General features: G+C 57.1%; 1 protein-coding gene across 1 annotated transcript in view; it reads left to right on the forward strand.

Annotated features, from left to right (window-relative positions):
- LRRC38 (leucine rich repeat containing 38) overlaps positions 1-22,249 on the forward strand; it is a 31,134-nt gene that overhangs the window by 7,341 nt on the left and 1,544 nt on the right. The gene's annotated exons all lie outside the window — the stretch shown is intronic.

Genomic DNA, 22,249 nt, shown 5'->3' on the forward strand with positions numbered 1-22,249 from the left:
GTCCCTGGGACACACCAGCTGCTAGGACGTTTCCTCCTCAAGGGGCTGTGTCTTCCTCGGCATTAGGTCCCCAGTCGGATGTCCCTACATCCTGGAAGCCTTCCCTGACTGCTCTGCCTGGGCGGTCCCGCGCCGCCCCCGACTGAAGTCCATGTTACCTGGTCCACGAGACATCCACATCCCTGTGGGAGCACAGGCCCCCGGGGCCATGCGCCGCATGGAAGGAGCTCGGTGGGGCCGCGGGCACTTGTGGCTGACAAACGCGCAGCCCGAGGCCTTCGCTGCTCAGATCACCGGCCTTGGCTTTTGTCCCCAGCCGCAGTCAGCAAAGGCTAGGCACCCAGACATCCCTGAGCAGAGGCGGAGGTCCGGAAATTTGGGTGGGTCCTGGTCGAACCCCACGGCCCCCGAGCCTCAGGCTCTCCACCGTGGAGGGAGGGAGCCAGCCGTGCCTGCCCCTCTGCTGGGGCACCGCTGGCAAGATGCAGGGCCGGCCGTCGGGGGGTCCTGGGGTGGCCGGTGCCCTAGCGCCCTGTGCTCTGCGAGGTGCAGCATGAGGGGCGGGCGGACGGCGTTGGGGTCTCCACGGCCGCAGAGCTCCGTGAACCCCGCTGGACGAGAAACAGCTTCCCCTGGCGTGAGCAAGCAGAAGGCTTCCGGGAAGGCTGTGGGGTGTCTCCAGGAGGTGCAGGTCCCGAGCCGGGCCGGGCAGTACTGTGGGTGAGCCCTGCTGGGCGCCCCCCTGGCTCGAGCCTCTCTCGCGCTCTCGCCTCTGCTGCTCGCCGTCTTTCCCCTCCTCTCCAAGCGCCGACGGCCGTTCTCCACCCTCTCACCCGGTGGCGGAGGCTGTGCTCTGTTGGTCCCAATTGCCAGGTCCCAGGAGGAGGCTCGGTTTGGGAGCAGCCCCTCTGGGTCCTGTCGGGGCAGAGGATGGCCGCGGTGACACCATCCGCAGGGACCGCCAGGGCGTGGGGTAGAGTTTCGGGAGGGTCTGGGCAGGCCGCCGCTAGGCATCCGTGACCGTGACCGTGGCTGTGCTTCCGGTTGACTGTCTGACGGCAGATGCATCCCCTAACGTTCCTGGGCCCTGGGTGTCCTCAGATACAGGTGATGGCACCCGCCCTCTGACCTCAAGTGACGTCATGGGAAGAAACTCGAGGTGCAGTCTCCTCCGCCGCCACACACAGAAGCTGTTTTTTCTCTTTATGCAAATCACAGAAATGCCGATGAACAGCCCAGCTCTGCACACGACCTTGCAAATCCCACTGGATGTCACACTGGCGGCCAATCCCAAGAGTCGACGACCCACGTAGATGGGGACTGTGCTCTCACAGCACATCCTCCCACTGGCTCGCAGCCCGGCCCTGTGCTTCCGAGGCTGCTGATCGGGGAGTCTCTGGTGTCCCGTGCCCCCCACCCATCCTCTGGGCGCATTATGGGCCAAGGGCTGGGGCAGGGGTCAGGACCCAGAGGGAGCTGCGGGCCCTTCAGGACTAAAGGGAAGATTCTCGGAGCTGAATGCAAACCAAAGAGGCAGGAATCGGAGTCTGGGTCCCTGCTCCATCCAAAGCTAGCAGTGGGACCTGTGAGGCTCGTCCCTCCTTCAGTTGCCCTAAATCACCTCGGGTGCCCATTGGGGCAACAGGTGGGAGTCCTCGGAGAGGGTAGGGCAGGAGCCGAAGCGAGCACACGTGCACGTGAAGAGCAGCTTCGAGCACTGCGCTGACCGAGCTCCCAGAAACATGTTGGGGGCTCGTTCCTCCTCCTGGCTTCAGGTTTCGGGCCCCGTGCTAGCCGGCGGAGAAGACTCCCTCTAGCTCTGACTTTGGCTGGTCCTGCACCGTCCTGAGCCAGCCTCCTCCAGGTCATGGGATGAGGGGCTCCGAAGCCTCCAGCTCCTAGCAAGAGCGTCTGGGGTGGGCTCCTTGGCACCGGTCCTGCCCCCCAGCAAGCGTCTTAAATGAGGAGGTGTGAGAGTATGTTCCCCTCTGCTGCCACCTCCTATCGAGAAGAGATCCCTCCAGCAGTTACCAGAAGAGCCTTGCTCATTCACAAGACACCAGTGAGACGGTATCTGTCCTTGAACAGGACCATCATACATGATTATCCGCATCAGAAAAGAAAGTTACCACGGGGCTGCCTGGGTGGCTCAGTCGGTGAAGCATCTGCCTTGGGCTCAGGTCCTGGGATCGAGCCCCGCGTTGGGTTCCTTGCTCGGTGGGAAGCCTGCTTCTCCCTCTCCCTCTGCTCCTTCTCCTCTGCTTGTGCAATTTTAAAAAAGAAAGAAGAAAGATAGAAAGGAGAAAGGAAAGAAAGAAAGAAAGAAGAAAGAGAGAAAGAGAGAAAGAGAGAAGAGAGAAAGAAAAGAAGAAAGAGAGAAAGAAGAAAGAGAAAAAAAGAGAAAGAAAGAAAGAAGAAAGAAAAGAAAGAAAGAAAGAAAGAAAAGAAGAAGGAAGGAAGGAAGGAAGGAAGGAAGGAAGGAAGGAAGGAAGGAAGGGAAGGAAGGAAAGGAAGGAAAGAAAAAAGGAAGTTGCCCGTGGCCACGTGGGAGCTTAGAGCCAAGGGTCAGGACCTCCTGCCCCCGCTTCTTGACCTGGGCAAGTCACCAACTTTTCTGGGCTTTGGTTTTCTCTCCTGTCACCCCCCGGTGATCAAGGAAATGCTGACATAAAGGAGCTTTGGAAGAAAATGGGGAGCGCTTGCAAGAGAAGGGCCATTGTCAACCCATAAAATTCCAGGATGGGTGTTTATAGGTCTTCAGTCCCCCCGGACAGTCGTGTGGCCAGAACCTCAGAACAGCGACGGGCAGCCCTCGATGGGCCTCGGGAGGGAGGGTGGGCGTCCAGGTCACAGGAGCCGCTAGACGACGGGCACACCTGGGCTTTAGGGTGCACTGCTGGGGACCGGAGCGGGGAGCACGGGGCCGAGGTGCTGAGCAGGGGAAGGAAGCTCCCAGCCAGTGCAGGGGCGGCGAGGTTGGGGAAGCTTGCGGTGAGCCCCGTGCCCCCCGGGAGTCCAGGAGAAAGAACTGAGTCCCATAGAAAAATGACTGGCAAGGGTAGGCAGCCAGGCGCTGCTGGTGATTTTCTCTGGGTGAAAGAGTGGTTTTATCATATTTTTTAAAAAAATTAATTAATAGGGGATTCCCGGGTGGCTCAGTGGTTTAGCACCTGCCTTCGGCCCAGGGCGTGATCCTGGGATCGAGTCCCACATCAGGCTCCCTGCATGGAGCCTCTTTCTCTCTCTCTCTCTCTCTCTCTCTCATGAATAAATAAATAAAATCTTTTTAAAAAATTAATTAATAGGCTATTTCTTAGGGGCGGTTTTAGGTTTCTGGAGAATTCAGCAGACCCTGCAGAGAGTTCCCATGTGCCCCCGCCCCCTCAGTTCCCCTCTTACTGACACCTTGCGTTATTTGTTATAATTGAGGAACCATCGTGGAAAGTATTAACGTTATTAAGTGGAGTCCACAGTGTACGCTGGGTTCACCCTTTGTCGCGTGCATCCTTTGGATTTGGGCAGACGGGTGACGTGTACCCACCGTCACGGTATCTTACGGGTGGTCTTACCGTCCTAAAGGAGGCCTGTGCTCCACCTGTGTATTCCTCTGGAACCCCTCTCCAGGAAGCCTCAGCCTTTTTGCCGTCCCTGTGGTCTGGCCGTTAGCAGAATGGCACAGAGCTTTTCACTTCTTCGTTTTCTTCTGCGCGCTTTTCCACGTTGGCACGGTGGATAGGTACCATGTCCCCCCACCTTACCTTTAGCCCGCGACAGCCAGGTGTGCACCCCTGCCTTAGCCACAGCTGTCTCCCTCCTTCTCCAGACGCCCCTAGGCTCTCAGGGAAGGCCGCCCCTCCCCACTGCTGGACTCAGGGTACCGCACCGACCCCTCGCTGACTTCTGGAGGCCAGTCCACATCTTCATCAGCAGCCCCTTTGTTAGACTCCCTTCAAATAACCCAGTTTGGGGGGGCCGTGTTTGCCGCTGGGACCCTGACTTGAGCTCTCACAGATCCTTGAGCAGGGAATGATTGGAGGCGGATGCTATGGGTTAAACTCTGTTTCCCCAAATCATTTGTGGAAGTCCCAACTCCTAGTCCTTCAGATGATGACCTTATTTGGGGATAGGACTATTTTAAACATGACTAGGATTTTTTTTTTTTTTTTAAGATTCTATTTATTTGGGAGAGAGAGAGCAAACGGGGTGGGGAGGCTGGCAGAGGGCCAAGGGAGAAGCCGAGTCTCCACTTAGCAGAGAGCCTGGTGCAGGGCTCGACCCCAGGGCCCGAGGATCATGACTGAGCCCCAGGCCCAGACACCTCGCCGACTGAGCCACCCGGGTGCCCCTGGCTGGGGTTTGTTTGAATCCGGCCTGGTTAAGACGTGCAGACACAGAAAAGACTGTACGAAGGAAGAAATTGAACACTCCTAGATCCTAGAGACAAGAAGGGTGGATGCCCCGCAGGGCCGTGCAGGGAGGCACCAGAGATGCTCAGGGCGCAGAGGAAATGATGGGAAAGTACAGGCAGGAATCTTCAGTTGTGGTTTTTGCAGGAGGAAGGGGCAGGGTAGGCGGGCTGGGCAAGTTTGGGGTTGGCTAGTTTGATTAATTCGGGCAGGCCAGGGGCTGGGGGGGGGCGGTGTCCCCTGTTATCCAGGCCCTGGCGTCATTCAGGGCAAGAGACAGTGTTCCAGATTGCAAGAGTCCCACCAAAGAAGGTGGGTGGGGGTGTGGACTGGGACTGCTCGGTTTGCCTAGCGAAGGTGTGCCTTCAGGTTGTTTACTGTCCCTAGGAAGTGTCGAACCCTGGGGGGCGGGGGGCGTTCCCTCCCCAGGTGGCAGGGCCCCAAGATGCCGAAGCTAAATGAAACCCGGAAGGTCAAAGACGTGATGAATACCGGGGTCACTGCGGATGTGATTAGTTAGCGTAAGGGCACCAGGGCAGGCCCACACACCCCGGGAACTGGGCTTCAGTAGCCTCCCAAAACCATTTTTGGGGTCCAGCCATCAGATTTTATGACGTCCAAGCAAATTGCTCCAATTGATCAAGGGGAAATAAGCACTAAAGGTCCAAGTCAGGCTCTCGCGTATTTGATCGAGGTTGTCCCTGCCACCTGCCGCCAGCAGGCTGCCCCGCTGCTCATTTATCCGGGGTCTTCCTGTGTTCCCGGCACCGAGCTCAGCACCCCAGGGCGGCCCCACCCAGTGAAAGACAGAGCGAGCCGCAGATGAACAGCTGAAACCCACTGTAATATTCCACTGAATCCAGCATATCCAGAATGTCAGTTCTTCCCCTTGTCGCCCAGAGGAAAGTCACCCACGAGTCTTGGCTCCGCTGTCTTCTTCGTTCCAAGTCTTCGAGGTCCGGGGCGTATTTACAGCTGCGGCGCATCTCAGTGCGGACCGGACCTGGGCCGGGGCTGCGGCGGCGGACGGCAGGGCCCCGGGTCTGTCGTGTGGCCCGGAGGGGACGGTTCCAGCCGACCTGGGTGGGTGTGACCCGGGGAGACTGGCTCCAGGATCTTCGTCACTCGCCGCCGTACAGCTTCTTCGCATCTCATACCGGAAACCCGGGTGCCTCAGCGGCAAGCCCAGGCCTCTCGGATCCGGAGCCTCTGCTTTGGGCTCAGAACCAAACCCCGTCAGCGAGCTTTCCGGATCCGGAGCTTGGCCTGAACCCAAGGATGACCTGAACGTCTTAGCAGGAACCAGAGCAGACGAAACACGCGTGAAAACAGGTTCAGCATCAAACGTGGAGGACATGGCAGCGACCTGGACCACAGCTCTGCTCTCTGGCAGGGAACATTCCAGAAAACTCAAGCTTAGCTTATAGGATTACCCAGTCTATCCTTCTTCATTTTTCAGGTGGGAAACCACGGCTCGGAGAGCTCGGGTGACTTGTCCTAAACCACACGGTGAACTAGTGAAAAGCCAAGGCCTAACCCCCCAACACCAGCAGCTGCTGGTCAGGTCATGGTGCTCGTCGGTCAGGCTCTGCACTTAGAGCCCCGCCATTTGAACCCCGTTCCTCTACCTGCTAGCTGCGTGAGCCTGGGCAGATCCCTTAGCCTCTCTGTGCTTCGGTAGTCACGTGTATGAAGCCTGGACGACAATATTCATAACTCGGCACGGGGCCTGGCACACAGGAAGCCCGAAACACGCGCCAGTGCTATTATTATCAGCTGTGAATCGGCGCCTGTGTTGCCTCCAGAGGCTCAGGGGCTGCGGGTGCTCAGGACTGAGGGTCCCACCACCCCCCACACCCCACCCCACCCCGGGCGGGGCTCCGCCTCCGCCTCCCCGTGTGATCCCGGGCGCTCTCTTGGTTTCCTACGACAGATCATCACACAATCAGGGCCTGGAGATCACACAGATCTGGAATCTCACAGTTCCATAGGTCCAGGGTTCCAAAACGGGTCTTGCGGGCTGAAATCGGGGTGTCTGTGTTCCTCGGGCCTTCCCTCGGCTCGTGGTCCCCGTCGCTGAGGCCTCTCCGTGTCCAGCATCGGCATCTCCTCCCCGGGGTCGGCACTTCTCCTCCGGCTCAGGAGCCCGGGGACGTTGGGCCCACCTGGAGAGCCAGGAGCGCTGGCCGTCTCAAGCCCCTTCATCCCTCAGCTGCACAGTCCCTTTCCCGATGATCACAGATGCCGTGGGTTAGGACGTGAGCCTCTTGGGGGCATTATTGTCTTCCACAGGGAAGCAGCTGCGGCTCTCTGGGCCTGTTCCCCCACCTGTGGAAGTAGAGGCTCAGGTAAAGGTGAAGGCCTCTCTGCCCGCACAGGTTGTTTCTAATAAGGGATCCCCCTCCCTGGGTGACTCAGTGGTTTAGCACCTGCCTTTGGCCCAGGGCGCAATCCTGGAGTCCCAGGATCGAGTCCCGCGTCGGGCTCCCTGCGTGGAGCCTGCTTCTCCCTCTGCCTGTGTCTCTGCCTCTCTCTCTCTCTCTGTGTCTATCATAAATAAATAAATAAATAAATAAATATTAAAAAAAAAATAAGGGATCCCCCTCCCGAACCCCAGGGCCCTGGCCCCGTGACAGCAGTTGCCCCAGTGCTGGCATCTCCTGAATACCACGTGGGGAGGCATCTGCTCCTGGGACCCCGGGCCTCCCCTTGGCCCCCCAGCTGCCGAAAGAACCATACATGTAACTAAAACCAACCTGATTGCTGACTTCCCAGGAAAGTCAGAACTGCTCTGCTGGTTTCAGAGCCATTTGAGGCACAGAGAGAACTTTCCAGGCTGAGCGGGACGGCCGGCACCCGGGGGCCGCAGTCCTGGGTGATAAGCGGCACAGGTCAGGAACACGAGCAGCCCCCCGGGGATGCCGGCGGGAGGCAGGCCTCACATGCTGAGGGGGAAGGACGGACGGGGTCCAGAGGAGACAGGGAGGCGGCACCACCGAGCACAGATGGGCACGGAGGCTGGTTTCCCAGCCGGGGTGAAGCTGCGCACGGGAGAGTAGCCGGTGAAGTGCCACAGGTGACCGCCGTGGGAGCCGTGGTGTCGTGGACAGAGGGTGGGCTCGGGTGACAGGCAGGCCTGCCTTTCGATCCACACCCTGGCAGACGAGCTGTGTGACTTTGGGCAAGTGACACAGCTTCTCTGAGCCTGGGTCTCTGCATCTAAAACGTGCCTCACGGCCAAGTCCGTCGCAGTGTTATTCACACCTGCACCAAGTGCCCACGGTGAACGGACGCGCAAAAGGTGGTCCCTCCAGACAGTGGGATATGAGTCAGCTTTAAAAGGAAGGACAATCGGGGGCGCCTGGGTGGCTCCGTCAGGTTAAGTGTCCAACTCTTGATTTTGGCTCAGGTCATGATCTCAGGGCCGTGAGATCGAGCCCCACTTTGGGCTCCATGCTCAGTGGGGAGTCTGCTTGAGATTCTTTCCCTCTTTCCCACTGTCCCCCGACCAAATAAATAAGTAAATAAATAAAATCTTAAAAAAAATAAAATAAAATCTTTAAAGGGCCATTAAGAGGATCGAGTGAGTTGATAATGGTGGAGATGGTGGACATGGAACAGGTGGGGGACATCGTGGTGGAGATGGAGGACGTGGGACATGGGGGGACATCATGGTGAGATGGTGGAAGGAAGACAGGTGGGAGACATCATGGGGGAGATGAAGGACATGGGACAGGTGGGGGACATCGTGGTGGAGATGGAGGACATGGGACAGGTGGGGACATCTTGGTGGAGATGGAAGGAAGACAGGTGGGAGACCTCATGGTGGAAATGGTGGACGTGGGACAGGTGGGGGACATTGTGGTGGAGATGGAGGACATGGGACAGGTGAGGGACATCATGATGGAGATGGAAGGAAGACAGGTGGGAGACATCATGGTGGAAATGGTGGACGTGGGACAGGTGGGGACATCATGGTGGAGATGATGGAAGGAAGACAGGTGGGAGACATCGTGGTGGAGATGGTGGAACCAGGACAGGTGGGAGACATCGTGGTGGAGATGGTGGAACCAGGACAGGTGGGGGACATCATGGTGGGGGTGATGTACATGGGACAGGTGGTGTAAGTAATAAGGGTGGTGATGGTCAAGATAATGACAGTGATGGTGATGCTGGGGGTGGCAGTGGAAATGCGTGTGCACCTTCCCAGGGAATAGGATTTTCAGCCCTCAGTGATCATCTCTGCTCATTTCCTCCCTGGAGGAGGGCAGGCTGGGAAAACTGCGGTGAGTCTGTTGATTTTCTATCTACGTGCAGGCGACCGATGTGGGCGTCCTGAGGTCCCGGGCTGCAAGTCGGGCTGGAGTGTGGGCTAGCGGACTCGAGTCACAGCGCTGGCCTCTGCTGCCCATTCTGCACCACATGCTCTGTGGAGCCAGAACCAGCAGGAGCCCGAGGCCCGGCGCTGCGGGTGCACCTTCCTCCGTGGAAATCAGCTGATGACCTAATCAGACTAAGTGTCCGCGGCCGAGACACGGAGGACGACTGGGAATTTCCCTGATGCCGCAGCCCGTAGTTAATGAAAGTTACGGTGGAGAACAAAAGCCAGCACTATAGGAAATTAGGGCCAGCGTTCCCAGCACCCCACCCCCCAGGCCCTGCAGGGTGCCTCCCCCGACACGTCCTCCTCTGTGACACCAGAGGCTGCAGCCGGGGCCATGGTACCCACACCTTCAGGTACGATAAAAGGGAGAGGTGGGGCGGGCGGCAGTCCCCGATGCCTTCGGGTCTAACCTCTATGCTGCTGGGGCCGGAAGTCTGGCTGTGTGTGCGAAAGAACACAGTGCTGCTTCTGTGTCCTGGTCCTTCGGGTTTGGAGCTGTGGGAGGCCGGCAGGGATGCACGGCCACCTGGCACGGTTCCCCCAGCCCACGCTGAGCCCTCTTCCTCCAGCGTGCAGGAGAGGAGAGCGGTGAGAGGGGGAGCTCTGGTCAAGAGCAGTGGAACCAAAGCCCAGTGGTCGAAGCCGGTGCCCTGGGAGCTGTAGCTCCAGCAGTGGGTTGGCTGGAGAGCATCGGCCACACTCTCCCCAACCCTCCCTGGCACCAGGCCCTTCTCACACTTTGATAAGTCATGCGAAGCTTTTAGTCCGCGTCTTAGGCAGGCAGTTCACGGAAGAACCACTCCAAGTGGCCGATGAAGCCTTGTTACAACATTCAGCTCTGCTAGTCACCAGAAATGCAAATTCAATCAGCAGTTATGCCCTTTTGGGGCTGATGAGATTGGCAGAGATGAAAGAGTGACCACATCCATCACTGGCGCAAGTCCACGGAGCCTTCAGCTTGTGGGGACGCATCGTGGGGAGATAATTAAGAACGTGTGTATAACATTTTTTTTTTAATTTTTATTTATTCATGATAGGCACACAGTGAGAGAGAGAGAGGCAGAGACACAGGCAGAGGGAGAAGCAGGCTCCATGCACCGGGAGCCTGACGTGGGATTCGATCCAGGGTCTCCAGGATCGCGCCCTGGGCCAAAGGCAGGCGCCAAACCGCTGCGCCACCCAGGGATCCCAAGAACGTGTGTATAGATGCCCGTAGCGGCATTGCTTCTAGTAAGAAAAAGCCTGGAAGCCCCGTGGGATCTGCAGAAGTAAATTATGGCTCATCTACGCAACACCTGTGCCCGCAGCCATTACGAATCATGTTTGGGGGGAGCCTGTCCCCCAAACAGTTGGGCGTCTGACTCTTGGTCTCAGCTCAGGTCTCCATCTCAGGCTCATGAGTTCAAGCCCCGCCTCGGACTCAGTGCTGGGCGTGGGGCCGACTTCAAAATAAATGGGGAAAGAAGCCAGTGATGCTTGGTAATTGTGTTGGTCGGAGGGAAGGACGTTCCCAGCGTGGTTAAGCAGCCGAGCGGCAGGGCCTGGTCTACGGGGGCGAGCTCTGTGCACGTGCGCACACAAGAGACCCAGGGGAGGATAAGCCGCCGTGTTAGATATGCATTTATGGGCCCTTTGGTCCTCCTCCTTTTTGTTTATTTCTGTTCTTTCAGTGTGCACACGGGCGTTGCCTAAGTGGGGTTGGGAAAAGAAAAATATATTTTTAATGACGAAAGTGCTTAGAGGAGCTTGTCGTTGATGGCTCGGGGGGAGGGCCCCAGAGATCCTCTGGCTGCAGGCCTGTTTGTTGGCAAGGGGCACGAGATTAATCTCAATCTACCATCCGCTGTGTCACCGTCTATTTCGGGAGAGTGGCAGCTCTTCACCCTCTCCAGCTCAGGTGTCAGCTGCTGGGGAGAAGTCATCAGTCAAGGGGACAGAGCAGCAGCAGGCGGGGTGCCAAGCCGCCGTGCACGAGGAAGGAGGCATGTCTCCAGGGCCCGATTCCCGCGGGGCAGGGCCGCCGCTGGGCCGAGTGGGCTCCGGCCCCCTTCGCGGTCCCTGGAGGCTCAGTTTACCAGGACAGAGAGGCTGTGGCCCAGTGTCGGTCACGTGCTGACCCCCCGGCCAGGGAAGGACCATGCATTTTGTAAGAGGGACCCGAGGGGTGAACGGCGATGGCCCAAAATGCAATGTGGGAGCAGCTTCCAAATGAGACGGGGAGGATGAGAGGCCAAGGGCAGCAGCTAACGATCGCACATGAGACACCTGGAGCGGGTTGGACTGTGTCCCCCCGAGAGATCTGCTGAGCCCTGAAGCCTGGCACCCGTGAGTGCGACCTTCTTTGGATAAGGAGTCTTTGCCAATGTAATTAAGGGTCTCAAGCTGAGCTCATCCCAGATTTAGGATGGGCCCTAAATCCAAGGGCGGGTGTTTTTATCAGAGGGAGATTTGACAGAGGCAGAGGGTGGGGCGACGCTGCCATAAGCCAAGGAGCTGCTGGAGCCTCCAGAGACAGGAGGCGCCCGAAAGTATCCCCCCTCGAGTCTTCCGGGGGGAGCCCAGGCCCTTCTGGCACTTTAATTGCAGACCCCCTGGCCTCCAGAACTGAGGGAATGAACTCGCGCTGAGCCACCCGGTTGGCGGTCACCGGTGAGGGCGGCCCTAGGAAACGAATGCAATGCCCAGACCCTTGAGCGTGACCTTGTGCGGTCCTTCCCCTGAGCCCCCTGCGCTTGGGCCGTCGCTGGAGGGAGCGCGGGTTCCAGTTCGGGTTTGCACCTTGGCTGTGCAGCCTCCGCATAATTATATGCCCCACGGGAGCTTAGAATGCCCTGCGGGGATTTGCACAAGCATTTTGAAGGCGACAGGGGAGTGTAACGGCCACGCGCCCGGGCTCTGGAGTCACCCTGCCCGACGCAGAGCCCCTGCCTTCCCGTTTCTTCGCCGCATGACCTTGAGCACGTGACACAACAGTTCGGGTTCCTTACCTGCGAACCAGAGTCGACATAGTACTCGCCCCCGAGATGGTTTTGTGGATTAAGGCAGTGTAGACAGTGCAGAGTGCTTAGAGGGACACCTGGCAGGTGGTAGGACTCCGGGGGGGGGGGGAGGGGCACGGGAGAAACACGTACAGCTTCTGTTTCTTCGCAGGGAGTAGAGAGTTCTCTGCGGATGAATTTGGGGAAAGGGACGTTTGTCCTGCCCGGGAGGGGCCTGCGCTTGTCCAGCACCAGGCGCCGTCGGGAGGGATGGTCCGTGTGTCAGAGCAGGCGGGTTAGGAAGCTCTGTGGCTGCACGGCCGCTCCCGTCCTATCCTGCATCCATCCCTATGTTCATTCAACTGCCTGCATAGGTAACAGGGCAGGTGCGGGGATGGGGAACGATCGGGGAGGCGGGGACAGCATCTCTGGAGGGGGCGCTGAGAAAGCAAGTGAAGGCGTGAGGCAGGTGGTGGGAGCAGGTGCAAGGGCCCTGCACCGGCCTGTGCTTGGGGTGTGGGAGGAATGGGAGCAAGGTGGAGTGGGAGGCTGGGAGGGAGGCGGGAAGGGGGGTGGGTGGTGAGATGAGAGAGAGGAGGAGGCTGGGGGGTGGGGGGTGAGCCGGAGGGCGGTAACAGCCTCGCCGTGGGGCGGAGGGCCTGGGGCTGCCCACAGAGCAGGAGCCGGGGCGAGTGTCTGGCCGTTGGGACGCGAATTTCCGGTCTCCTCCTGGGGATTTCAGGTCTCCTGTCCCCTCGGTTCTGGATTCGGGGGGGGGGGGGCGGGGTCTGTTGGACCCGCGGCTGCAGCGACCGGAGGGGTGCACGTCTGGGGTGCACTTGGCCGACGGGGCCGTGAAGCCAGCAGCATCGGTAGCTGCCAGCGTTCCTGCCCCGAGAACCTGCCGGGGGTGCCGTCCCCCGTGCGCACAGGGAAGTGGCCTCCTGACCTACCGCAGCCCCCTCGGCCCGGCCGGCAGCCTCCCCACCCGCACACCTCCACGTGCCAGGCTCCCAGCTGGGGGCCGGCGGTGTAGACAAGGTAGGCACAGCCCCTCACCCTGTGGAGGATGCACAGGGGCTCTGGGGAGACGGGCGTGGCGCAAGGGAGGTGGCAATCAGGGCAGGCTTCCCGTGGGAGGTGTTTCCTGACTTCTGAACAGGAGACGGCCCACCTCCTTCAGAGGGCGAACCTTTTAGGGCTCGTGAGACATCCGGCCTCTTGGAACTACTCAAGCCTGCGGTTACAGCACAGGAGCCGCCAAGAGGAGGGGGAGGCCCGCGGGCCTGGCGGTTCCAGGGTGATGTGATCTGCACGGGGTGGTGGGGGGACGTGGCTGTGGGGCCGTAGGCTGGGGCATCTGCTCTCAGAGAAAGTCCCCGGGCGCTCGCTGCAGGGGGACGGGAAGGACGGAGACAGCTGGTGCTTCCCCGCGGCGGCCTGGATCCGGGGTCGTTTTTCCAGGTGACCACAGGCCCTTTGCACAAGGAGAATAGGGAGCGCCGAGTCGTTCCTAAGGCCCCGCATGTGCATCGCTTTCCTCTTGTCCTACCCTAACTTCAGCGGCGCATGGAAGTTCCTCTTATAAAAGGTCGACGGTGACAATGTATGCTTCCCGTGTCCTTATGGGGCGACATTATAAGCTGTGGCCCTATGGCAGGCTGTTTCCCTCCTCCTCTTCCCCCTTTTCCCTCTCCTCCTCTTCCTCCTCATCCTCTACTTCCTCTCCTCCTCCTCCTCTTCCTCCTCTTCCTCCTCCCCTTCCCCCCTCCTTTTCCTCCTCCTCCTCCTTCTCCTCCTCCTCCCTCTCCCTCTTCTTCTACTTCTCCATCTTCCTCTTCCTTCTCCTCCTCGTCCTTCTTCTTCTTGTTCTTTTCCTCCTCCTCCTCTTCCTCTTCCTCCTCCTTCCCTTCCTCCTTTTCCTCCTCCTCCTCCTCTTCCTCTTTTCCTTCTTCTCCTCCTTCCTCTTCCTCCTCCTCTTCCTTCTTCTTCTTGTTCTTTTCCTCCTCCTCTTCCTTCTTCCTCCCCCTCTTCCTTCTTCCTCCTCCTCCTCTTCTTCCTCCTCCTCCATCTCCCTTTCCCTCTTCTTCTTTTTCTTCTTCTCCTTCTCCTCTTCTCCTTCTCCTCTTTCTTCTTTTCCTCCTTCTCCTTCCTCTTCCTCCTCCTCTTTCTTCTTCTTCCTCCTCCTTCCTCTTCATCCTCCTCCTTCTCTTTTTCATTCTCCTCCTCCTTCTTCTCCTTCTTCCTCTTCCTCCTTTTCTCTTCTTCTTCTTCTTCTTCTTCTTCTTCTTCTTCTTCTTCTTCTTCTTCTTCCTCCTCCTCCTCCTCCTCCTCCTCCTCCCCCCTCCTCCTCTTCTTTCTTTCCTTCTCCTCCTCCTCCTTCCTCTTCCTCTTCGTTCTCCTCCTCCTCCTTCTTCTTCTTCCTCCTCTTCCTCTCCTTCTCCCCCTCCTCCTTCCTCTTCCTCTTCATCCTCCTTCTCTTTCTCCTTCTCCTTCTCCTCCTCCTCCTTCTTTCTTCTTTTTTTTTTTTTTTTTTTACCAGTTTTGTAAAACCCCAAAGCCTGAGGACCACAGCTCTAGACTGTAGGCTCTCAAGAGGTCTTTGTCGTGGGCAGACAGTCTTCTCCTCAACCTCTGGCCATGCCCACCACCCCCAGGCTGCGTCTGGGACACAGACTGGCTGAAGCCGCTGCCCCGGGGGCTGCACACCCAGAGGCTCGCACAGGGACCAGGCAGGGATGACGAGTGAAGAGGCTCGCGGCATGTGTCCTGTCTCATTAGGGCAGCGTGACGGGTGCGTCTGCGTGACGGTGCTGCCTTATTGCCTGACTTCCACGGGCTTTTTTCAGACTCTTGAAAGACTACCACCATCACATTGACAAAAAGCAAATTTTTTTAAATGTCTTAATCCAAATTCTCCATTCCTGGCCCTGACTGCCTGGTGACTCCACACTCAGCCCACCGGAAACCCAGCAGGGACCGTCCTCTGGGAAGATGCCGTGTCTAGGGGGCCCCATCCCGTCTTGGAGGCACATCCAACACCCACCCACGCTTTCAGATTTCACCTGTGCCTCTTGCCTGCGAGGCCTTTCTCATTCCACCCAATAATCTTCACGCTCAAACGTATTCACTTATTCCATAAATATCCATGAGAACATACTAGACCTTCTAGGCACCCTGCCTCTTCATTCTCTAAATCTATGAAGCCCTGCAGATCCCCAACCATGTATTATCTTCCTTTCCAGTAGCTTCGTGTATTTTAGGGGCGGTTCCTCTGTTGGATTTTTTTTTTAAAGATTTTATTTTTATTTATTCATGATAGTCACACACACACAGAGAGAGAGAGAGAGAGCGAGTCAGAGACACAGGCAGAGGGAGAAGCAGGCTCCATGCACCGGGAGCCCGATGTGGGATTCGATCCCGGGTCTCCAGGATCGCGCCCTGGGCCAAAGGCAGGCGCTAAACCGCTGCGCCACCCAGGGATCCCGCCTCTGTTGGATTATAAACGTCCTGGGGCCGGGGACAACATAGGCAGATGGAAGAAACAGGGGCTTTGGAGTAAAACAGACCAAGATGAGTGTAGCTTGAATTCTGGCTCCACCAGTTAATCGTGTACAACTTGCCAAAGATATTGGAGGCCCATTTCCTCAGCTACGAGTTGAGCATAGCGCTGCTCACCTCCCAGAGGAAGGAAGTGATAAATGACATGTGCTAAGGGGCGTGCACTGCATCAGAGCACTGCAGGTGTCAGCACCCGGTACCCACACGACCACGCACCCTCTTCCCAGTCTAGGGCGTGCATCAGGCCTCAGGACGTTGTAGGTGAATTATACTGAAGTGGGAGACATGCATATTCTTTCTTCTCAGAAATCTGCCCAGTGTGTCTCCCCTGGGCCCTGTCCCAGCCCTGCTCTTCTCCCCGTGTTGATTCACTGGGGACTAGCTCTCTGCAACGTGGCTGCTAATCCTTGATGATGTATCACATGCCCGGCTTTTTAGGGGCCCATGTCCTTCGTTTAAAAAGAGGGAGTAGGTTAATGAGCACTTGAAAAGATGCTCAACCTCACTAGTAGTAGAGGAATGCAAATCAAAATCACATCCACAAAAAATGAGATACTACTTTACACCCATTAGGATGAGCATCATCATCATTATTATTATTATTATTTAATGTGACATAATAAGTCTGGGTAAGGACGTGGAGAAATGGGAGCCCTCGTGTGCCGCTGGCAGGGACGTGAAGTGGAGCAGCCACAGTGGAACCTCAGTTGGTTGAGGAGCTGACTCTGAGTTTCAGCTCAGGTCGTGATCGCAGGGTCCAGAGATCCAGCCCCCGCATCGGGCTCCTCGCTCGGTGGGGAATCTGCTTAAGGACTCTCTCTCTCTCCGTCTCCCTCTGCCCCTCCCTCAACACACTCTCTCTCTCTCAAATAAATAAAATTGGAAAAATATAGAGAGGAAGAAGGAGAAGGAGCAGAGGAGGAGATTGGAGGGTAGATGGAGGAGAAGCCACACTCCCTCCGTGGTCAGAGAATGACTCTCGCTGCGCAGATGGGCCATTTTCCACGCCGCTAAATCCTTGCTTTCGCTCCGAGCTCCTCCCGCCTCCCGTCAGGTGCTCCAGGCAGGTGGAGGAAAGGAGACAGTTTCATTTGATTTTTCGCCTCCCATCAATATAATGAAAAAAACACCCCTCTTGCTACCGCAGAAAAACACGAAGAGCGCTGTGGTGGTGGCTTCTGGATGTTCCGGCAGACGTTATTCCAGGGGTGCCTACGAGGGCGCCTTTGGGTGACATGAACTTCCAATCAGCAGACTGGGTGAAGCAGAGTGCCCGTCCCCCGGGCTGGTGGGCCTCACCCAATCAGTTGATTAGAACAAAACAAAACGGATCCTCCTGTGAGTAGGTTGAGGTGGGGAGGATGCCTCCTGCCTGACGACCTGGAGCTGGGACATCACTTCCTTCTCGCCTTCTGACTTGGGCTGAAACGCTGGCTCCTCCTGGGTGCTGAGCCTGCCAGTATTCAGACGGGAACTCCACCATCAGCTCTCGGGGTCGCCGGCCTTACCAGCCTCTCGAGAGCCCAGACTCAGGTGGACCCACCCTCCTCAGGTGTCTCGAGTCAGGTGTGGGCACAATTTGAAACCTTGAGAGACTGGATAAAACGAACGCTGTTTTTCCAAGCACGAATGGTGGCCAGGCGCCATGGCGAGACCTTTCCAGATGTGCCTTATTTCGTGCTCATGCCGCCGTCAGCAGGCCAGCTGGGGCGCTGCTCCAAGGCTCACCGGGGGGTGTCCCTCCGCGTCCACATTTGGAGCCCTGCTCCTGACAACGGTGGCCTCTCTGGTCCCTCCTAGGTCAGGGTCTGGGGGCAGGAGGGTTGCTGGAGTGTTCTAGGGCATCTCTTTAAAAGCCAGTCTGCCTGAAAGGAGCTTGTTCTGAGGGGCTGGGCGGGTCTGGGCAGCCCCGGGGGAGTGTGTGGGACAGGGTGGCCATCAGCATGTGGCCTGGGGTCAGTCCCAGCTCCGTTGTTCCCTGGCTGCGGGGCCTTGGGCAAGTCACCTGATGCTCTGTGCCTCGGATTGACCATCTGTAAAAGGGGGATAGTCATGGGGCCCCTCGCTGGGTTGGCGTGAGGATCAAATAAGCTAAGGTGCTTGAAGCCCTGAGAGCAGTGCCCAGCGCACCCTAAGTGCTGCATCGGCATTGGCTTTGGTTTGCTGTTCTACACTCAGACAGCGGAAGGCATGGGGGTCCAGAAGGGAGAGAGAACATTCCAGATCCAGTAGGGACATCCCAGGGCCCCCGTCCCCGCATGTGCCCTCCCCTGCCCCACCTCTCCCCTGGCCCTGCCCAGCTGCCCGTCCTGTTGGACTTGGGTCCTGAGGCCAGGACTGGGTCTTCCTCTTCTTCCTTGCATCCTGTGTCCTCCGTCTTCTCCCTCCTTGCACCCTTCATGGCCTGCAGCGTGAAACCTCGCCTAGCGCCCTCACCTAGAGCCCGGAGCAAAGCAGCCCACTCGGTAACGCAGCTCAGGGACCCGACGTAGCCCTGCTGTCGGAGGGAGCTCACTTAGCCGGGCTCACCCCCCACAAAGGTTCTCGACCAGGAGGACCCGAGGCCCCCTCCGAGGGGCCCTGTGGCACTGCTGGGGCGCATTTGCGATGGCCATGCTGGGGGGCACGGCTCTGGCATCGAGCAGCCGACAAACCCCCGCACCACGCGGGCTCGCCTCCCGCGACGCTTCCCACCCGAGATGCCTACAGGCCGAGGGGGAGGAGTCTGGGCTAGAGTAAGACCCCGCAGGGGAGGAGGGGGCCCCAAAGTGCCCGACTCCTGAGTCGTGCAGCCAGCGGACGCCCGGTGGCCCCCGCGGGCCTCGTGTGCGCGGCTGTGGCTCCGTGGACCTCGCTCCCGGCCCCGCCTTTGTGAGCCGCGAGGACCGTTAGGACAGTCAGGACAGCGACAGCGTATCCTACCTGCGAGCTGCATCAGGCACAGCTCCAGAGTCTCCCACCCCCCGGGGCGTGTGCGGGACGTTTTGCAAACAAACCTGTGTCTTCCAGCCACAGAGAAATGTGAGAGGACGGTTCCGAAAAGCGTCGCTTTGTAAAAATGCCAAGCGTAACCCCGAGGCGCAGAGACGCTCGTGGAAGCTGGCATCGACTCAAGGAGTCTTGGCAAGCACACGTTGGGTTTAAGTGGCAGGCTCCGTGGCTCCGTGGCCTCTGTTGTTCCGTCGTGGTTGTTTTCCAGTCAGTGCTGTTTCTCGAAGGCAAGAACTGCTGGAAAGTTCTTCTAAAGGCCATAGTGACCTGGTACGGGTTTGAAGATCGCAAATGTTATCTTGGAATTAGAGACATCCCGTGCTTCGTAGGCGTCCACCTGCTTATGTCCACACCATCGGGGCTGGGGGGGGGGGGGGTTAGAGGAGGCAGGTCACTTGATCGGTCCACTTTCCATTGAAGAAAACGGTGACTCCAAGGGAACCCCGATAAACGCCTTCAAGGGATATAGGAGACAACCGTCTCCTCCTCGGTTCAAATGCATTTAAAATGCTTCTAAGTAGTAAACGAAAGTTTGGCTTCTTCAAGAAAAAGTCAAAAACCAGTTCAAACCTAAGCTGGAGAAACATGCCGAGCTGTCTCGTCCAGCTCACTCCTTGGGTGCGTAAGGTGGGCGCGGAATCGGGGAGCCGAGGGGCGTGAGTCTGGTTGCCAGGCAGCGGTTCCCATGGGGACGGGAGCATCAGCGGGTTGGCTGTAGGCCACGTAAAAGACGGGCCAGGACCGAAGGAGGGAGGAGGCCTCTGCTTCCGAGCTGGAGAAGGAGATACACGAACAAAGACCCGAAGGGTGGTTGCGGGTTTGCTGAGCGATGAGCGGGGGGGCTGCTCTTTGCAGGACAGGAGCCAGCTCGTTAGGGAGGTGCGAAGAAGTCATTCGGACTTTCAGATAATTCTGGAGGTGGGTTGAGGGCCAGCTTCTTGAAACCTGGAAGCGCAGAAAAAGAGAGCAACAGCTGATTTTCCTGAAAGCTGAAAGGAAGCCAGCGGTACGCAGAGACTGCAGGCAGTTGAGCTTAATGTCAAAATGGTGTCCTCGCTTCTGGGGAAACTGAGTCACTGAACGAGCATTGTGAACTCTCAAGGCTTCGCGTTCTCATCCATAAGGTGGGCATAATAACACCACCCGCCCCATAAAGTTGCGGAGAGAATTAAGAGTCAGCACGTTTGTCTGCACATGGTAAGTGCAAAAATGTGAGTGTAGTTTCGACTGCTTTATTGTAAACAGTTCGTGACCGTAACTTGACTGTGTATCAGGCAGCGCGTGGGGATTATCCTTGGTAACAAACAGTCTTTGCTGGCTGACCCCTCACACCGGTCTATGTTTCGTTCACGTCCAGCGAGGGTTTGTATCAGTTTCCTAGGGCTGCTGTAACAGAACATCACAGGCGGTGGGGGGTGGACGGGGGGAGGGGGGTTCTAGATAAAAGACATCGGTTTTCTCACAGTTCTAGAGGCCGACGTCCCAGATTGAGGTGCCAGCAGGATCGGTTTCTGGTGAGGTCTCTCTTCCTGGCTTGTGGACGGCCACCTGCTCCCAGAGTCGTCCCATGGCCTTATTACCTCTGTGCACACGCAGAGGGAGGGAGAGAGAGAGAGATCTCTGGGTTATTTCTCCCTCTTCTTATGAGGACACCACTCCTTTGAGATTACAGCCCCACCTTTCTGACCTCATTTAACCTTAATTATCCCCCTAGTATTATCTCTAATTAACAGTCACATTGGGGGTTAGGTCAACAACCTGTGAATGTGGGGGTGGGCACATAATTCAGCCCATAACCGGACTGGTGGTGGAGGCGGGGCCTCTGTTCGTGATGTTCGTTTGCAGACCCTGGCGAGTCGGGGGCTTCATCTCCACCCACATCCACGTCTCCCTCCTCAGCTCATACTGAACGCCCCTGTGCCCATGCTGGTGCCCCTGGCTACACGGTGCTCCCTGAACACTGAGCTCCTCGCCAGCTTCCTGTCTCTTCTGCCTATGGTCTTATTCCATGACTGGTTCCATCTGGTTCTTTAGGTCTTTGCTGAAACAGTAGCTCCTGAGCATCCCATCTGAGGACGGTCCTCTTCCCCAGACACCATTTTACCCTAGTGTGTCATCTTCACATTTATTTCTTTTTTCACACACGCATACACATGCAAAAAGATTTATTTATGGGGATCCCTGGGTGGCTCAGCAGTTTAGCACCTGCCTTTGGTCCAAGGCATGATCCTGGAGTCCTGGGATCGAGTCCCACGTCGGGCTCCCTGCATGGAGCCTGCTTCTCCTTCTGCCTGTGTCTCTGCCTCTCTCTGTGTCTCTCATGAATAAATAAATAAAATCTTTTTATTTTTTTTTAATAAAATCTTTTTAAAAAATAAAAAAAAAGATTTATTTATTTGAGAGAATGAGAGAGCGAGTGAGCATGCTGTCGCCAGTAGTGGTAGAGAGCGAGGGAGAGAAACAGATTCCCCACTGAGCAGGGAGCAGGGAGCCAACGTGGGGCTCAACCTCATGACCCTAAGATCACGACCCGAGCTGAAATCAACAGACACTCAACCGACCGAGCCACCCAGGGGCCCCTACGTGTGTGCATTTCCTGATCTACTCCTTAATTGTCTACCCCTAAGCTGCATTAAGGCAAGAATTTTGTTGTTTTACTGCTGTACCCCCAGGGCCTAGCGTATAGTAGATACTTAATAAACACAGGCTGAGGGCATGAATGTGTGTCTATCTTCCAGAATTTAGACTCTCTGGGAATAGGGACCTTTTTTTTTTTTTAATCACCAATCCCTTGGCACAGGATAAAGTGCTCAGTAAATGTGTGTTGAATGAATAAACGAGTGTCTGGAAAGCCATCCTCATGGTGCTCAGATCTTCATGCCTCAGGCAAGTTTTCCTTCAGGCTCACCAGGTCTCTGGAAGGTGTGACCCACCTGCAGTTCTCCTAGCTGTCCCCCTACCTCACTTGATGACAGGAGGAGGATGAAAGGCATTGCTGTATGTGAAGTGCTTAGAGCAGCGTCTGGCCCCTGGCCGGTCCAAGTTAGCATTTATTGTCACTGTTGCCTTAAAGCAGTTTCTCACACGTACTCATGTCAGATTTTTCTGGACTAGAGGGGGTAAAACTTCCTTTTTAAATCAGCCAAACACTCTCCAACTGAAGTCTTAGAGGAAACCTCCATGTATAAAACAGGGGTTAGGGACACACCTGGGGGGCTCAGTGGTTGAGCGTCTCGCTTCGGCTCAGGGTGTGAACCCGGGGTCCCTGGATCGAGTCCCACGTCGGGCTCCCTGCATGGAGCCTGCTTCTCCCTCTGCCTGTGTCTCTGCCTCTCTCTGTGTCTCTCATGAATAAATAATTATTTTTTAAATAAAATAAAGAAATAAAACAGAGATTGCCAGGGTTCCTCCGGGCATTGTCAGAGTGGGTGTCCCAGAAGCTCTCCAACTCCCCGGGGAACCTGCCCTTGAAAACTCTCCAGGTGATTCTGAAACACATGGAAGCTTCGCAGAAGCTTCGGTGCCTGCTGTTTGGAGGCCACCTTCAGATACAGCCTATTTTGCCCGCTCCCGTCGAGGGAAAGCCTTCCTAGAGTAGCGGAGTTGCTCCAGCGCTATGCTAACCCTCTGTTCCCTTCGCCCTGAGGACCACAAGGAGGAAGACATCCAGCTCGGGAAGCAGCCCGCAGTCTGGAGCCCACCGCGCCCCTGGCACTGCCCCGGCCCCCTGCATCGGCCCCTCCTCGGCCCCGAGGCCTGGTACCCAGGTCTGCAGAGGCCCCGAGTCTCCTCTGGCGTCACCCCCTGAGAGGCTGGAGACCCGGAGTCCCACACCTTAGAGCAGGGCGAGGGGGACCGAGGCATTCTGATTTTCCCAGGGGGGATTACTCAGGGGCTTTTTAAAAAGCTTCCAGGCCATTATCACCACC

Source organism: Canis lupus, chromosome 2 (genome assembly GCF_003254725.2).
Source record: "Canis lupus dingo isolate Sandy chromosome 2, ASM325472v2, whole genome shotgun sequence".
Taxonomy (NCBI): domain Eukaryota; kingdom Metazoa; phylum Chordata; class Mammalia; order Carnivora; family Canidae; genus Canis; species Canis lupus.